Source organism: Lissotriton helveticus, chromosome 4_1 (genome assembly GCF_964261635.1).
Source record: "Lissotriton helveticus chromosome 4_1, aLisHel1.1, whole genome shotgun sequence".
Taxonomy (NCBI): domain Eukaryota; kingdom Metazoa; phylum Chordata; class Amphibia; order Caudata; family Salamandridae; genus Lissotriton; species Lissotriton helveticus.
Genome location: NC_136063.1, coordinates 182,468,310 through 182,480,996, shown reverse-complemented (window position 1 = coordinate 182,480,996; position 12,687 = coordinate 182,468,310).

Here is a 12,687-nt window from a genome sequence, read left to right as displayed (position 1 = left end):
AGCAAAGAGTGAACACCATCAATCACTCCAAAGTAGTCCAGTAAGCGCCTGACGCGTTTCGTGTCTGAGGAACACTTCTTCAAAGGCACTGGAAACATCGCGCACTTCGTTCAATCAAGGCACCACTTATAGAAATCATAATGTCCCGCCCCAGTGGGCGCGGCCACCCCTTGGCCTCCTGGACCATGTAGTGCCTTAGTGTTACTCTAGTGAGTCGACAAAGCTTTTGCATAGTTCAAAGTTTTACCCCAGTGGGTTGAATGATGTGCGGCAAACACACCTCGCTGTAACACTTTTTCTGCATCAAAACAGGCTACTCGTTCCAAATGCGGTGGCGGTTTACACGTCACCGCTGGAGTGTTGAAACCAACACCGGGGCTTCTCCGCGGCTCAGGCTGGCCGCTCAACATGAAAACAGAAAGTTTGCCTGTCAAGGAGTTGCTCCACACCGAGTAAGTATTCTGCCAAGATTTCTTTAATGCAGGTACAGCAAAGAGTGAACACCATCAATCACTCCAAAGTAGTCCAGTAAGCGCCTGACGCGTTTCGTGTCTGAGGAACACTTCTTCAAAGGCACTGGAAACATCGCGCACTTCGTTCAATCAAGGCACCACTTATAGAAATCATAATGTCCCGCCCCAGTGGGCGCGGCCACCCCTTGGCCTCCTGGACCATGTAGTGCCTTAGTGTTACTCTAGTGAGTCGACGAAGCTTTTGCATAGTTCAAAGTTTTACCCCAGTGGGTTGAATGATGTGCGGCAAACACACCTCGCTGTAACACTTTTTCTGCATCAAAACAGGCTACTCGTTCCAAATGCGGTGGCGGTTTACACATCACCGCTGGAGTGTTGAAACCAACACCGGGGCTTCTCCGCGGCTCAGGCTGGCCGCTCAACATGAAAACACAAAGTTTGCCTGTCAAGGAGCTGCTCCACACCGAGTAAGTATTGTGCCAAGATTTCTTTAATGCAGGTACAGCAAAGAGTGAACACCATCAATCACTCCAAAGTAGTCCAGTAAGCGCCTGACGCGTTTCGTGTCTGAGGAACACTTCTTCAAAGGCACTGGAAACATCGCGCGCTTCGTTCAATCAAGGCACCACTTATAGAAATCATAATGTCCCGCCCCAGTGGGCGCGGCCACCCCTTGGCCTCCTGGACCATGTAGTGCCTTAGTGTTACTCTAGTGAGTTGACAAAGCTTTTGCATAGTTCAAAGTTTTACCCCAGTGGGTTGAATGATGTGCGGCAAACACACCTCGCTGTAACACTTTTTCTGCATCAAAACAGGCTACTCGTTCCAAATGCGGTGGCGGTTTACACGTCACCGCTGGAGTGTTGAAACCAACACCGGGGCTTCTCCGCGGCTCAGGCTGGCCGCTCAACATGAAAACACAAAGTTTGCCTGTCAAGGAGTTGCTCCGCACCGAGTAAGTATTCTGCCAAGATTTCTTTAATGCAGGTACAGCAAAGAGTGAACACCATCAATCACTCCAAAGTAGTCCAGTAAGCGCCTGACGCGTTTCGTGTCTGAGGAACACTTCTTCAAAGGCACTGGAAACATCGCGCGCTTCGTTCAATCAAGGCACCACTTATAGAAATCATAATGTCCCGCCCCAGTGGGCGCGGCCACCCCTTGGCCTCCTGGACCATGTAGTGCCTTAGTGTTACTCTAGTCAGTCGACGAAGCTTTTGCATAGTTCAAAGTTTTACCCCAGTGGGTTGAATGATGTGCGGCAAACACACCTCGCTGTAACACTTTTTCTGCATCAAAACAGGCTACTCGTTCCAAATGCAGTGGCGGTTTACACGTCACCACTGGAGTGTTGAAACCAACACCGGGGCTTCTCCGCGGCTCAGGCTGGCCGCTCAACATGAAAACACAAAGTTTGCCTGTCAAGGAGTTGCTCCACACCGAGTAAGTATTCTGCCAAGATTTCTTTAATGCAGGTACAGCAAAGAGTGAACACCATCAATCACTCCAAAGTAGTCCAGTAAGCGCCTGACGCGTTTCGTGTCTGAGGAACACTTCTTCAAAGGCACTGGAAACATCGCGCACTTCGTTCAATCAAGGCACCACTTATAGAAATCATAATGTCCCGCCCCAGTGGGCGCGGCCACCCCTTGGCCTCCTGGACCATGTAGTGCCTTAGAGTTACTCTAGTGAGTCGACGAAGCTTTTGCATAGTTCAAAGTTTTACCCCAGTGGGTTGAATGATGTGCGGCAAACACACCTCGCTGTAACACTTTTTCTGCATCAAAACAGGCTACTCATTCCAAATGCGGTGGCGGTTTACACGTCACCGCTGGAGTGTTGAAACCAACACCGGGGCTTCTCCGCGGCTCAGGCTAGCCGCTCAACATGAAAACACAAAGTTTGCCTGTCAAGGAGTTGCTCCACACCGAGTAAGTATTCTGCCAAGATTTCTTTAATGCAGGTACAGCAAAGAGTGAACACCATCAATCACTCCAAAGTAGTCCAGTAAGCGCCTGACGCGTTTCGTGTCTGAGGAACACTTCTTCAAAGGCACTGGAAACATCGCGCACTTCGTTCAATCAAGGCACCACTTATAGAAATCATAATGTCCCGCCCCAGTGGGCGCGGCCACCCCTTGGCCTCCTGGACCATGTAGTGCCTTAGTGTTACTCTAGTGAGTCGACGAAGCTTTTGCATAGTTCAAAGTTTTACCCCAGTGGGTTGAATGATGTGCGGCAAACACACCTCGCTGTAACACTTTTTCTGCATCAAAACAGGCTACTCGTTCCAAATGCGGTGGCGGTTTACACGTCACCGCTGGAGTGTTGAAACCAACACCGGGGCTTCTCCGCGGCTCAGGCTGGCCGCTCAACATGAAAACACAAAGTTTGCCTGTCAAGGAGTTGCTCCACACCGAGTAAGTATTCTGCCAAGATTTCTTTAATGCAGGTACAGCAAAGAGTGAACACCATCAATCACTCCAAAGTAGTCCAGTAAGCGCCTGACGCGTTTCGTGTCTGAGGAACACTTCTTCAAAGGCACTGGAAACATCGCGCACTTCGTTCAATCAAGGCACCACTTATAGAAATCATAATGTCCCGCCCCAGTGGGCGCGGCCACCCCTTGGCCTCCTGGACCATGTAGTGCCTTAGTGTTACTCTAGTGAGTCGACGAAGCTTTTGCATAGTTCAAAGTTTTACCCCAGTGGGTTGAATGATGTGCGGCAAACACACCTCGCTGTAACACTTTTTCTGCATCAAAACAGGCTACTCGTTCCAAATGCGGTGGCGGTTTACACGTCACCGCTGGAGTGTTGAAACCAACACCGGGGCTTCTCCGCGGCTCAGGCTGGCCGCTCAACATGAAAACACAAAGTTTGCCTGTCAAGGAGTTGCTCCACACCGAGTAAGTATTCTGCCAAGATTTCTTTAATGCAGGTACAGCAAAGAGTGAACACCATCAATCACTCCAAAGTAGTCCAGTAAGCGCCTGACGCGTTTCGTGTCTGAGGAACACTTCTTCAAAGGCACTGGAAACATCGCGCACTTCGTTCAATCAAGGCACCACTTATAGAAATCATAATGTCCCGCCCCAGTGGGCGCGGCCACCCCTTGGCCTCCTGGACCATGTAGTGCCTTAGTGTTACTCTAGTGAGTCGACAAAGCTTTTGCATAGTTCAAAGTTTTACCCCAGTGGGTTGAATGATGTGCGGCAAACACACCTCGCTGTAACACTTTTTCTGCATCAAAACAGGCTACTCGTTCCAAATGCGGTGGCGGTTTACACGTCACCGCTGGAGTGTTGAAACCAACACCGGGGCTTCTCCACGGCTCAGGCTGGCCGCTCAACATGAAAACACAAAGTTTGCCTGTCAAGGAGTTGCTCCACACCGAGTAAGTATTCTGCCAAGATTTCTTTAATGCAGGTACAGCAAAGAGTGAACACCATCAATCACTCCAAAGTAGTCCAGTAAGCGCCTGACGTGTTTCGTGTCTGAGGAACACTTCTTCAAAGGCACTGGAAACATTGCGCACTTCGTTCAATCAAGGCACCACTTATAGAAATCATAATGTCCCGCCCCAGTGGGCGCGGCCACCCCTTGGCCTCCTGGACCATGTAGTGCCTTAGTGTTACTCTAGTGAGTCGACGAAGCTTTTGCATAGTTCAAAGTTTTACCCCAGAGGGTTGAATGATGTGCGGCAAACACACCTCGCTGTAACACTTTTTCTGCATCAAAACAGGCTACTCGTTCCAAATGCGGTGGCGGTTTACACGTCACCGCTGGAGTGTTGAAACCAACACCGGGGCTTCTCCGCGGCTCAGGCTGGCCGCTCAACATGAAAACACAAAGTTTGCCTGTCAAGGAGTTGCTCCACACCGAGTAAGTATTCTGCCAAGATTTCTTTAATGCAGGTACAGCAAAGAGTGAACACCATCAATCACTCCAAAGTAGTCCAGTAAGCGCCTGACGCGTTTCGTGTCTGAGGAACACTTCTTCAAAGGCACTGGAAACATCGCGCACTTCGTTCAATCAAGGCACCACTTATAGAAATCATAATGTCCCGCCCCAGTGGGCGCGGCCACCCCTTGGCCTCCTGGACCATGTAGTGCCTTAGTGTTACTCTAGTGAGTCGACAAAGCTTTTGCATAGTTCAAAGTTTTACCCCAGTGGGTTGAATGATGTGCGGCAAACACACCTCGCTGTAACACTTTTTCTGCATCAAAACAGGCTACTCGTTCTAAATGCGGTGGCGGTTTACACGTCACCGCTGGAGTGTTGAAACCAACACCGGGGCTTCTCCGCGGCTCAGGCTGGCCGCTCAACATGAAAACACAAAGTTTGCCTGTCAAGGAGTTGCTCCACACCGAGTAAGTATTCTGCCAAGATTTCTTTAATGCAGGTACAGCAAAGAGTGAACACCATCAATCACTCCAAAGTAGTCCAGTAAGCGCCTGACGCGTTTCGTGTCTGAGGAACACTTCTTCAAAGGCACTGGAAACATCGCGCACTTCGTTCAATCAAGGCACCACTTATAGAAATCATAATGTCCCGCCCCAGTGGGCGCGGCCACCCCATGGCCTCCTAGACCATGTAGTGCCTTAGTGTTACTCTAGTGAGTCGACGAAGCTTTTGCATAGTTCCGTTTCGTGTCTGAGGAACACTTCTTCAAAGGCACTGGAAACATCGCGCATTTCGTTCAATCAAGGCACCACTTATAGAAATCATAATGTCCCGCCCCAGTGGGCGCGGCCACCCCTTAGCCTCCTGGACCATGTAGTGCCTTAGTGTTACTCCAGTGAGTCGACGAAGCTTTTGCATAGTTCAAAGTTTTACCCCAGTGGGTTGAATGATGTGCGGCAAACACACCTCGCTGTAACACTTTTTCTGCATCAAAACAGGCTACTCGTTCCAAATGCGGTGGCGGTTTACACGTCACCGCTGGAGTGTTGAAACCAACACCGGGGCTTCTCCGCGGCTCAGGCTGGCCGCTCAACATGAAAACACAAAGTTTGCCTGTCAAGGAGTTGCTCCACACCGAGTAAGTATTCTGCCAAGATTTCTTTAATGCAGGTACAGCAAAGAGTGAATACCATCAATCACTCCAAAGTAGTCCAGTAAGCGCCTGACGCGTTTCGTGTCTGAGGAACACTTCTTCAAAGGCACTGGAAACATCGCGCACTTCGTTCAATCAAGGCACCACTTATAGAAATCATAATGTCCCGCCCCAGTGGGCGCGGCCACCCCTTGGCCTCCTGGACCATGTAGTGCCTTAGTGTTACTCTAGTGAGTCGACGAAGCTTTTGCATAGTTCAAAGTTTTACCCCAGTGGGTTGAATGATGTGCGGCAAACACACCTCGCTGTAACACTTTTTCTGCATCAAAACAGGCTACTCGTTCCAAATGCGGTGGCGGTTTACACGTCACCGCTGGAGTGTTGAAACCAACACCGGGGCTTCTCCGCGGCTCAGGCTGGCCGCTCAACATGAAAACACAAAGTTTGCCTGTCAAGGAGTTGCTCCACACCGAGTAAGTATTCTGCCAAGATTTCTTTAATGCAGGTACAGCAAAGAGTGAACACCATCAATCACTCCAAAGTAGTCCAGTAAGCGCCTGACGCGTTTCGTGTCTGAGGAACACTTCTTCAAAGGCACTGGAAACATCGCGCACTTCGTTCAATCAAGGCACCACTTATAGAAATCATAATGTCCCGCCCCAGTGGGCGCGGCCACCCCTTGGCCTCCTGGACCATGTAGTGCCTTAGTGTTACTCTAGTGAGTCGACGAAGCTTTTGCATAGTTCAAAGTTTTACCCCAGCGGGTTGAATGATGTGCGGCAAACACACCTCGCTGTAACACTTTTTCTGCATCAAAACAGGCTACTCGTTCCAAATGCGGTGGCGGTTTACACGTCACCGCTGGAGTGTTGAAACCAACACCGGGGCTTCTCCGCGGCTCAGGCTGGCCGCTCAACATGAAAACACAAAGTTTGCCTGTCAAGGAGTTGCTCCACACCGAGTAAGTATTCTGCCAAGATTTCTTTAATGCAGGTACAGCAAAGAGTGAACACCATCAATCACTCCAAAGTAGTCCAGTAAGCGCCTGACGCGTTTCGTGTCTGAGGAACACTTCTTCAAAGGCACTGGAAACATCGCGCACTTCGTTCAATCAAGGCACCACTTATAGAAATCATAATGTCCCGCCCCAGTGGGCGCGGCCACCCCTTGGCCTCCTGGACCATGTAGTGCCTTAGTGTTACTCTAGTGAGTCGACAAAGCTTTTGCATAGTTCAAAGTTTTACCCCAGTGGGTTGAATGATGTGCGGCAAACACACCTCGCTGTAACACTTTTTCTGCATCAAAACAGGCTACTCGTTCCAAATGCGGTGGCGGTTTACACGTCACCGCTGGAGTGTTGAAACCAACACCGGGGCTTCTCCGCGGCTCAGGCTGGCCGCTCAACATGAAAACACAAAGTTTGCCTGTCAAGGAGTTGCTCCACACCGAGTAAGTATTCTGCCAAGATTTCTTTAATGCAGGTACAGCAAAGAGTGAACACCATCAATCACTCCAAAGTAGTCCAGTAAGCGCCTGACGCGTTTCGTGTCTGAGGAACACTTCTTCAAAGGCACTGGAAACATCGCGCACTTCGTTCAATCAAGGCACCACTTATAGAAATCATAATGTCCCGCCCCAGTGGGCGCGGCCACCCCTTGGCCTCCTGGACCATGTAGTGCCTTAGTGTTACTCTAGTGAGTCGACGAAGCTTTTGCATAGTTCAAAGTTTTACCCCAGTGGGTTGAATGATGTGCGGCAAACACACCTCGCTGTAACACTTTTTCTGCATCAAAACAGGCTACTCGTTCCAAATGCGGTGGCGGTTTACACGTCACCGCTGGAGTGTTGAAACCAACACCGGGTCTTCTCCGCGGCTCAGGCTGGCCGCTCAACATGAAAACACAAAGTTTGCCTGTCAAGGAGTTGCTCCACACCGAGTAAGTATTCTGCCAAGATTTCTTTAATGCAGGTACAGCAAAGAGTGAACACCATCAATCACTCCAAAGTAGTCCAGTAAGCGCCTGACGCGTTTCGTGTCTGAGGAACACTTCTTCAAAGGCACTGGAAACATCGCGCACTTCGTTCAATCAAGGCACCACTTATAGAAATCATAATGTCCCGCCCCAGTGGGCGCGGCCACCCCTTGGCCTCCTGGACCATGTAGTGCCTTAGTGTTACTCTAGTGAGTCGACGAAGCTTTTGCATAGTTCAAAGTTTTACCCCAGTGGGTTGAATGATGTGCGGCAAACACACCTCGCTGTAACACTTTTTCTGCATCAAAACAGGCTACTCGTTCCAAATGCGGTGGCGGTTTACACGTCACCGCTGGAGTGTTGAAACCAACACCGGGGCTTCTCCGCGGCTTGAAGAAGTGTTCCTCAGACACGAAACGCGTCAGGCGCTTACTGGACTACTTTGGAGTGATTGATGGTGTTCACTCTTTGCTGTACCTGCATTAAAGAAATCTTGGCAGAATACTTACTCGGTGTGGAGCAACTCCTTGACAGGCAAACTTTGTGTTTTCATATATATATATATATACATATATATATATATATGTGCGTGTGTGTATATATATACAAATATATGTATATCTGTGTATTCGTATTCAATAAAGAAACAAAGGTTACCGGGACATTATAGTTAAGAAAACAGAATTTTACAAAACATAGGGGCATATTATCAACAACATGCGATATTTATGGCTAAATAAGCTTAGCGACATTTTTTCTATCGCCGTGCATCACAGAGATAACGTGCTATTAGCACCGTTTATCTCAAATGCGATAAAATATCGGGCGATGCGGCTTAATGGGTGAATATCACTGGAAATCCAGCGATATTCAGGCATTAACACCAATAGGGTCTTAACCAGAATATCCATCTCCCATTGGATATACAGGTTAAGAAGTGGTCTAAGCAGGCGTTAGTTTTCAGCGATATTCGCGCTTAGCGCACATTTTTTACTTCCTACGCCTGCGTTGATTATAGGCGATAGCGATGTTAGCGACTGCTTTCAGTCGCTAACAGGTTGGGTACGGCCATTTTGCATGTCATTAGCGATAAATATGACTGACATGCAAAGCGGGCCCCAAACCGCTCGCTATCGCCTACAAACTGTCGCTAACTGCTGTTAGCGACAGCTTGCTAATAGGGCGATAACATTATCACCACTTTAGCAGGGAAAAGTCCGGCTAAAGCGGCGATAAGGCCCTTGATAATATGCCCCATAGACATTAACAACAGAACAAAGGTTACAGGGACATTATAGTTAGGTGCAGATTTTACACTCATAAAACCACAGAAATTCAGCAGTAATAGTTCTTTCTATCTCAAGTAACTATAACTCACGCCCTAAGGTAATATATAACTCGCACCTCTCCCATGCACAGTTTTCTCATCAATAATTTTATTGCAAATGCTGCAGTAATATTATCAATGATGTCATAGAGGATGGCATGACCAATGTAATATGTGGGGACAATTAGCAGTGCATTTTGGGGCCGCAAGTTATAGTTACTCTAGGCCTATACACATTCACTGTTTTTTCCTACTATAGACCTATCTCACTTCTGTCCCTGTATGCCAAAAACCTTGAAATGCCCTGAACATCTAATCATCAACAATTTTGGTATCTTCCACCGGTCTTTACCCTGTTCAATCCAGATTTCACCTGGTTCGCTGCATGAAAACCACATTAATGAGAGTGCTGGATTACATTAGAATAAACTTGGATCAGGGAGGTACTTTTTATTTTTCGAAATCCTTTAATACTTGCAACCGCTAAGGTATTTTTCAAATTACAAATGCAAGCACAATCTTCAGCTATTTAGCCCTTGACTGCTTTAACACCTTTCTTACAAATACTCAATAGGCGTTTTTTCTATCCTCATGAATGTCTTCTCTCCATTCTCTTAGATGTGGGTACTACAAGGCTCTTCTTTGACCCCAACATAATTCACCATATACACAGCTCTAATCTGGTAATTTAGGCTGGATATTTTATCTACACAGATTGAACACAACTTCTGAACAGATTTAAAAGAAATACTTCCAGATTATCTGTAGTTTTCAATTGTTCTTGATATCTATGGGATCTTGTATGGATAAATGTAAAACTCAGCTGGGATTAAATCAGGGGTCTCTTACTTTCCAAGCAACCATCCATCTGGTCCTCTGCATGGCGGCCATCACTTCGGGCTCCCCCGGCGACTCCAGGGGTAAGGATAAGAATGTTGGAGTCATTGTTAAACTTTGTGCCACATATTATCAACATGACATCCAGGCATCTTGAACTACTTAATACACCACTTGCTGCCACAGGAAGGCAAAAGAATGACTGTCCATGCCACGTATCTTCCTGCCTGGACCACAGCAATGCCATTCTTGTTGCCCTACCAGAACATCTGCTCAGTAGACTTCAGTCCCTGAAAGCTGCTGAGGCCCCGTTTTGTATGAATCTTCTTTGGATTTCAGTAAACATTTATTTCTTCAGTCTATGCTGGCTTTCACTTAAGAAGTATACTGTTTTTACATTACCCTGTTTGGTGCAAGCAGCAGGGCCGGACTGGGAACCCAAAGCAGCCCTGTCAATTATGTAGCACCAGACCGCCCCTAATAGACCACCCCCCCCACCCCGGGAGTGGGATGTGCAAGTGTTAGGCACTGCTACTTTTGTTCAGGCTGGGACTGGCCTTTGCGGGCACCGGGCAATCCCCCGGTGCGCCGCAAGGGTGGGGGCCGGTTTTGGACCCAGGGGGCCGTTTTTGGTACAGGGCCGTTTTTGCAGCATAGCTGCAAAAGCGGCCCTTTAACAAAATCGGCTGGAAACCGGCCCCGCCAAATAGCTCGGTCGCACCCCCAGGGGGCCGGCCGAGCACTTTGCCAGGGCCGGTTTTGGTTCTCAGTCCGGCCCTGCTTTTGTTACTGGGTGACGATATTGCAGCACTGCTGCAAAACAGGCCCCCAGTAACAAAGCAATGCCCCCCACTGCTGTAAAACCAGCCCCGACCCTTCCAGCCTCCAGGGAAAACGCCCTGGCTAGCAGTCAGTCAGAAGAGATGGTCAGAGGTAGCTCAACTTCACTTTCAGTTCCACAGACCTTTACGTTTTTTGAACTCTGCTATTCTCTCGGTGCTCCTGAACTTTAGATTCAAGATTACCATGGCACTGTACGTCCCTTTCCAGTGCTTACCACATCCTACTGGAACAAGCATTTGTTATCGCATTACATTATTAATGTTGATTAAATATATTTCACATTATATCATGAGTGTGGAATATATGTATTCATCATGCCAGCAAGAAATGTTATCAATCACATCTTCTGTACAGCCACAGACATTCACGCAACATTCTGACAATATCATTCATGTAGTTTGTAAACTTTCTGTACACGCTATAACGAATTAGCAATCTGAGCATACTCACAAATAAAAAAAGTAGCTCCATAGTATATCATTACTTTACAAATGTACTGTTGCTCAATTAAATGATCACTACTGTATCATATTGGAAGTTGCACATAGCACTATACAAAGCTATCTTAAAAGCAGGCAAATCCAGCCAAACTAAGGGGCATATTTACAATATTTTGGTATAGAGCAGGATATTTTGGTAAAGGGCAGCAATGCGTCGTATCTGCAAGATATGGTGCATTTCTCTCCTTTTTGCAAGTGCCAGCACAAAAACTGCAGCCGAGTGCCACTGAAGGGACCCTTCCACCATGATGCAAGGGTGTCTGTGTTGTTGGCATGATTGTTTTGTGCAGGAAGGGTCAACATCTTGCACAAAAAATAATCAAAGGAAGCGTTTTCCTAGTTCTATGTGTGCTGCAGAATTCAACATACGTAGAAAGAGAAAAAAACAAGGAGAAATGTAAACATTTCTCTTCATCACACCTGCTGTGGGGGGCTGTTACTATTGGCGCTGCCCCAGATTTACGCCAATTTGTAAATCTGGGGCAGGGTAAAAAAACATGGGTGTTGCGTGAGAACACCCACAGCAACACCCACGGAACGTCTCTTCCACGCAGAGTATGGCATTGCCTTACTCCATTTGAACAAGGCCATGAAAGCCACACAGGGTGGCTTTGCATGCGGTGTAAATATGGACCAGCACATTGCGCCTCCGGAGCGTCATAAAAGTGACACCCCAGCAGCGTAAACGTGCTGCAGGAGCATTATAACTAAGCCCCTAAGTCTAAGGCAAATGTATAAGGTAAATGGTAAGGCTAGGCGTGTTTGAGGAAAAAACTAATTACAAAAGAGTCACATTGCTTAATGTCATTGCCACCTTCTTCATGCAAAAGAAACACAAGCAGATAATTACAATCAGGTTATCAAATAAGCTTAGACTTACCCTCAGGAGGCAGTGGAAAGCTGTACATACAACTATGGGGTGCAGAAATATTAGAACATGCATAGTACATTTGAGATTATTTACAAACGTTTATTAAAAATCCTTTATTGATGTCCTTGACGAGGATGATGCTGTAACAAGCAGATGCTTGTGGGGCAGGACATAGGTCGTAGCCTCGGGTAGGATTTCGTGCGTTCATGAGCTGGACGAGGGATAGGCATACTCCTAGGTACAAATGGCAGCTCACTCAGAATGTGAGTTTTATGTCTCTCTGGGTTTTCAACTGGACAAACACGAGGTCTCAGGTTGCACTCAGACCACCAGAGGCTATTATCCCTTTGACTATCCAGTGTAGTTTGCTGCTTTGAAAGGTTTTGTAAAGCACACAGTGGGTCTTGTGGTTGTTGCAGGCCAGGAGGGGGAGCCAGCACACATATTAGTGACAAACTAAATTCCAGACAAAGAGACAGGGTGATGCCTTACTGCTGTGAAAAGACCTTTACAGTCATTGGTGGCATGTGAGAATGTTTGATAGCAGGATTCTGATGTCGGCGTTGTGATGGTGTGCGTGTGGGCTTACGTGCTTCCAGTGCAGTGAGGTCTGAAGAGATTTAGATATTTGTCAGAGATGTTCTAATATGTCAATTTCCCTCTTACTGAAGCTTGGTCGCTAGGCGTACTACTGCAGTAATATATTTTTTTATCATTGGTGAGGCTGCAAGAGTGAGTTTACAAGCCCATCGGGGTATAGTGATGTGGTGGTTTGTTGTAGGGAGAGCTAATGTTTGAATTCTTCC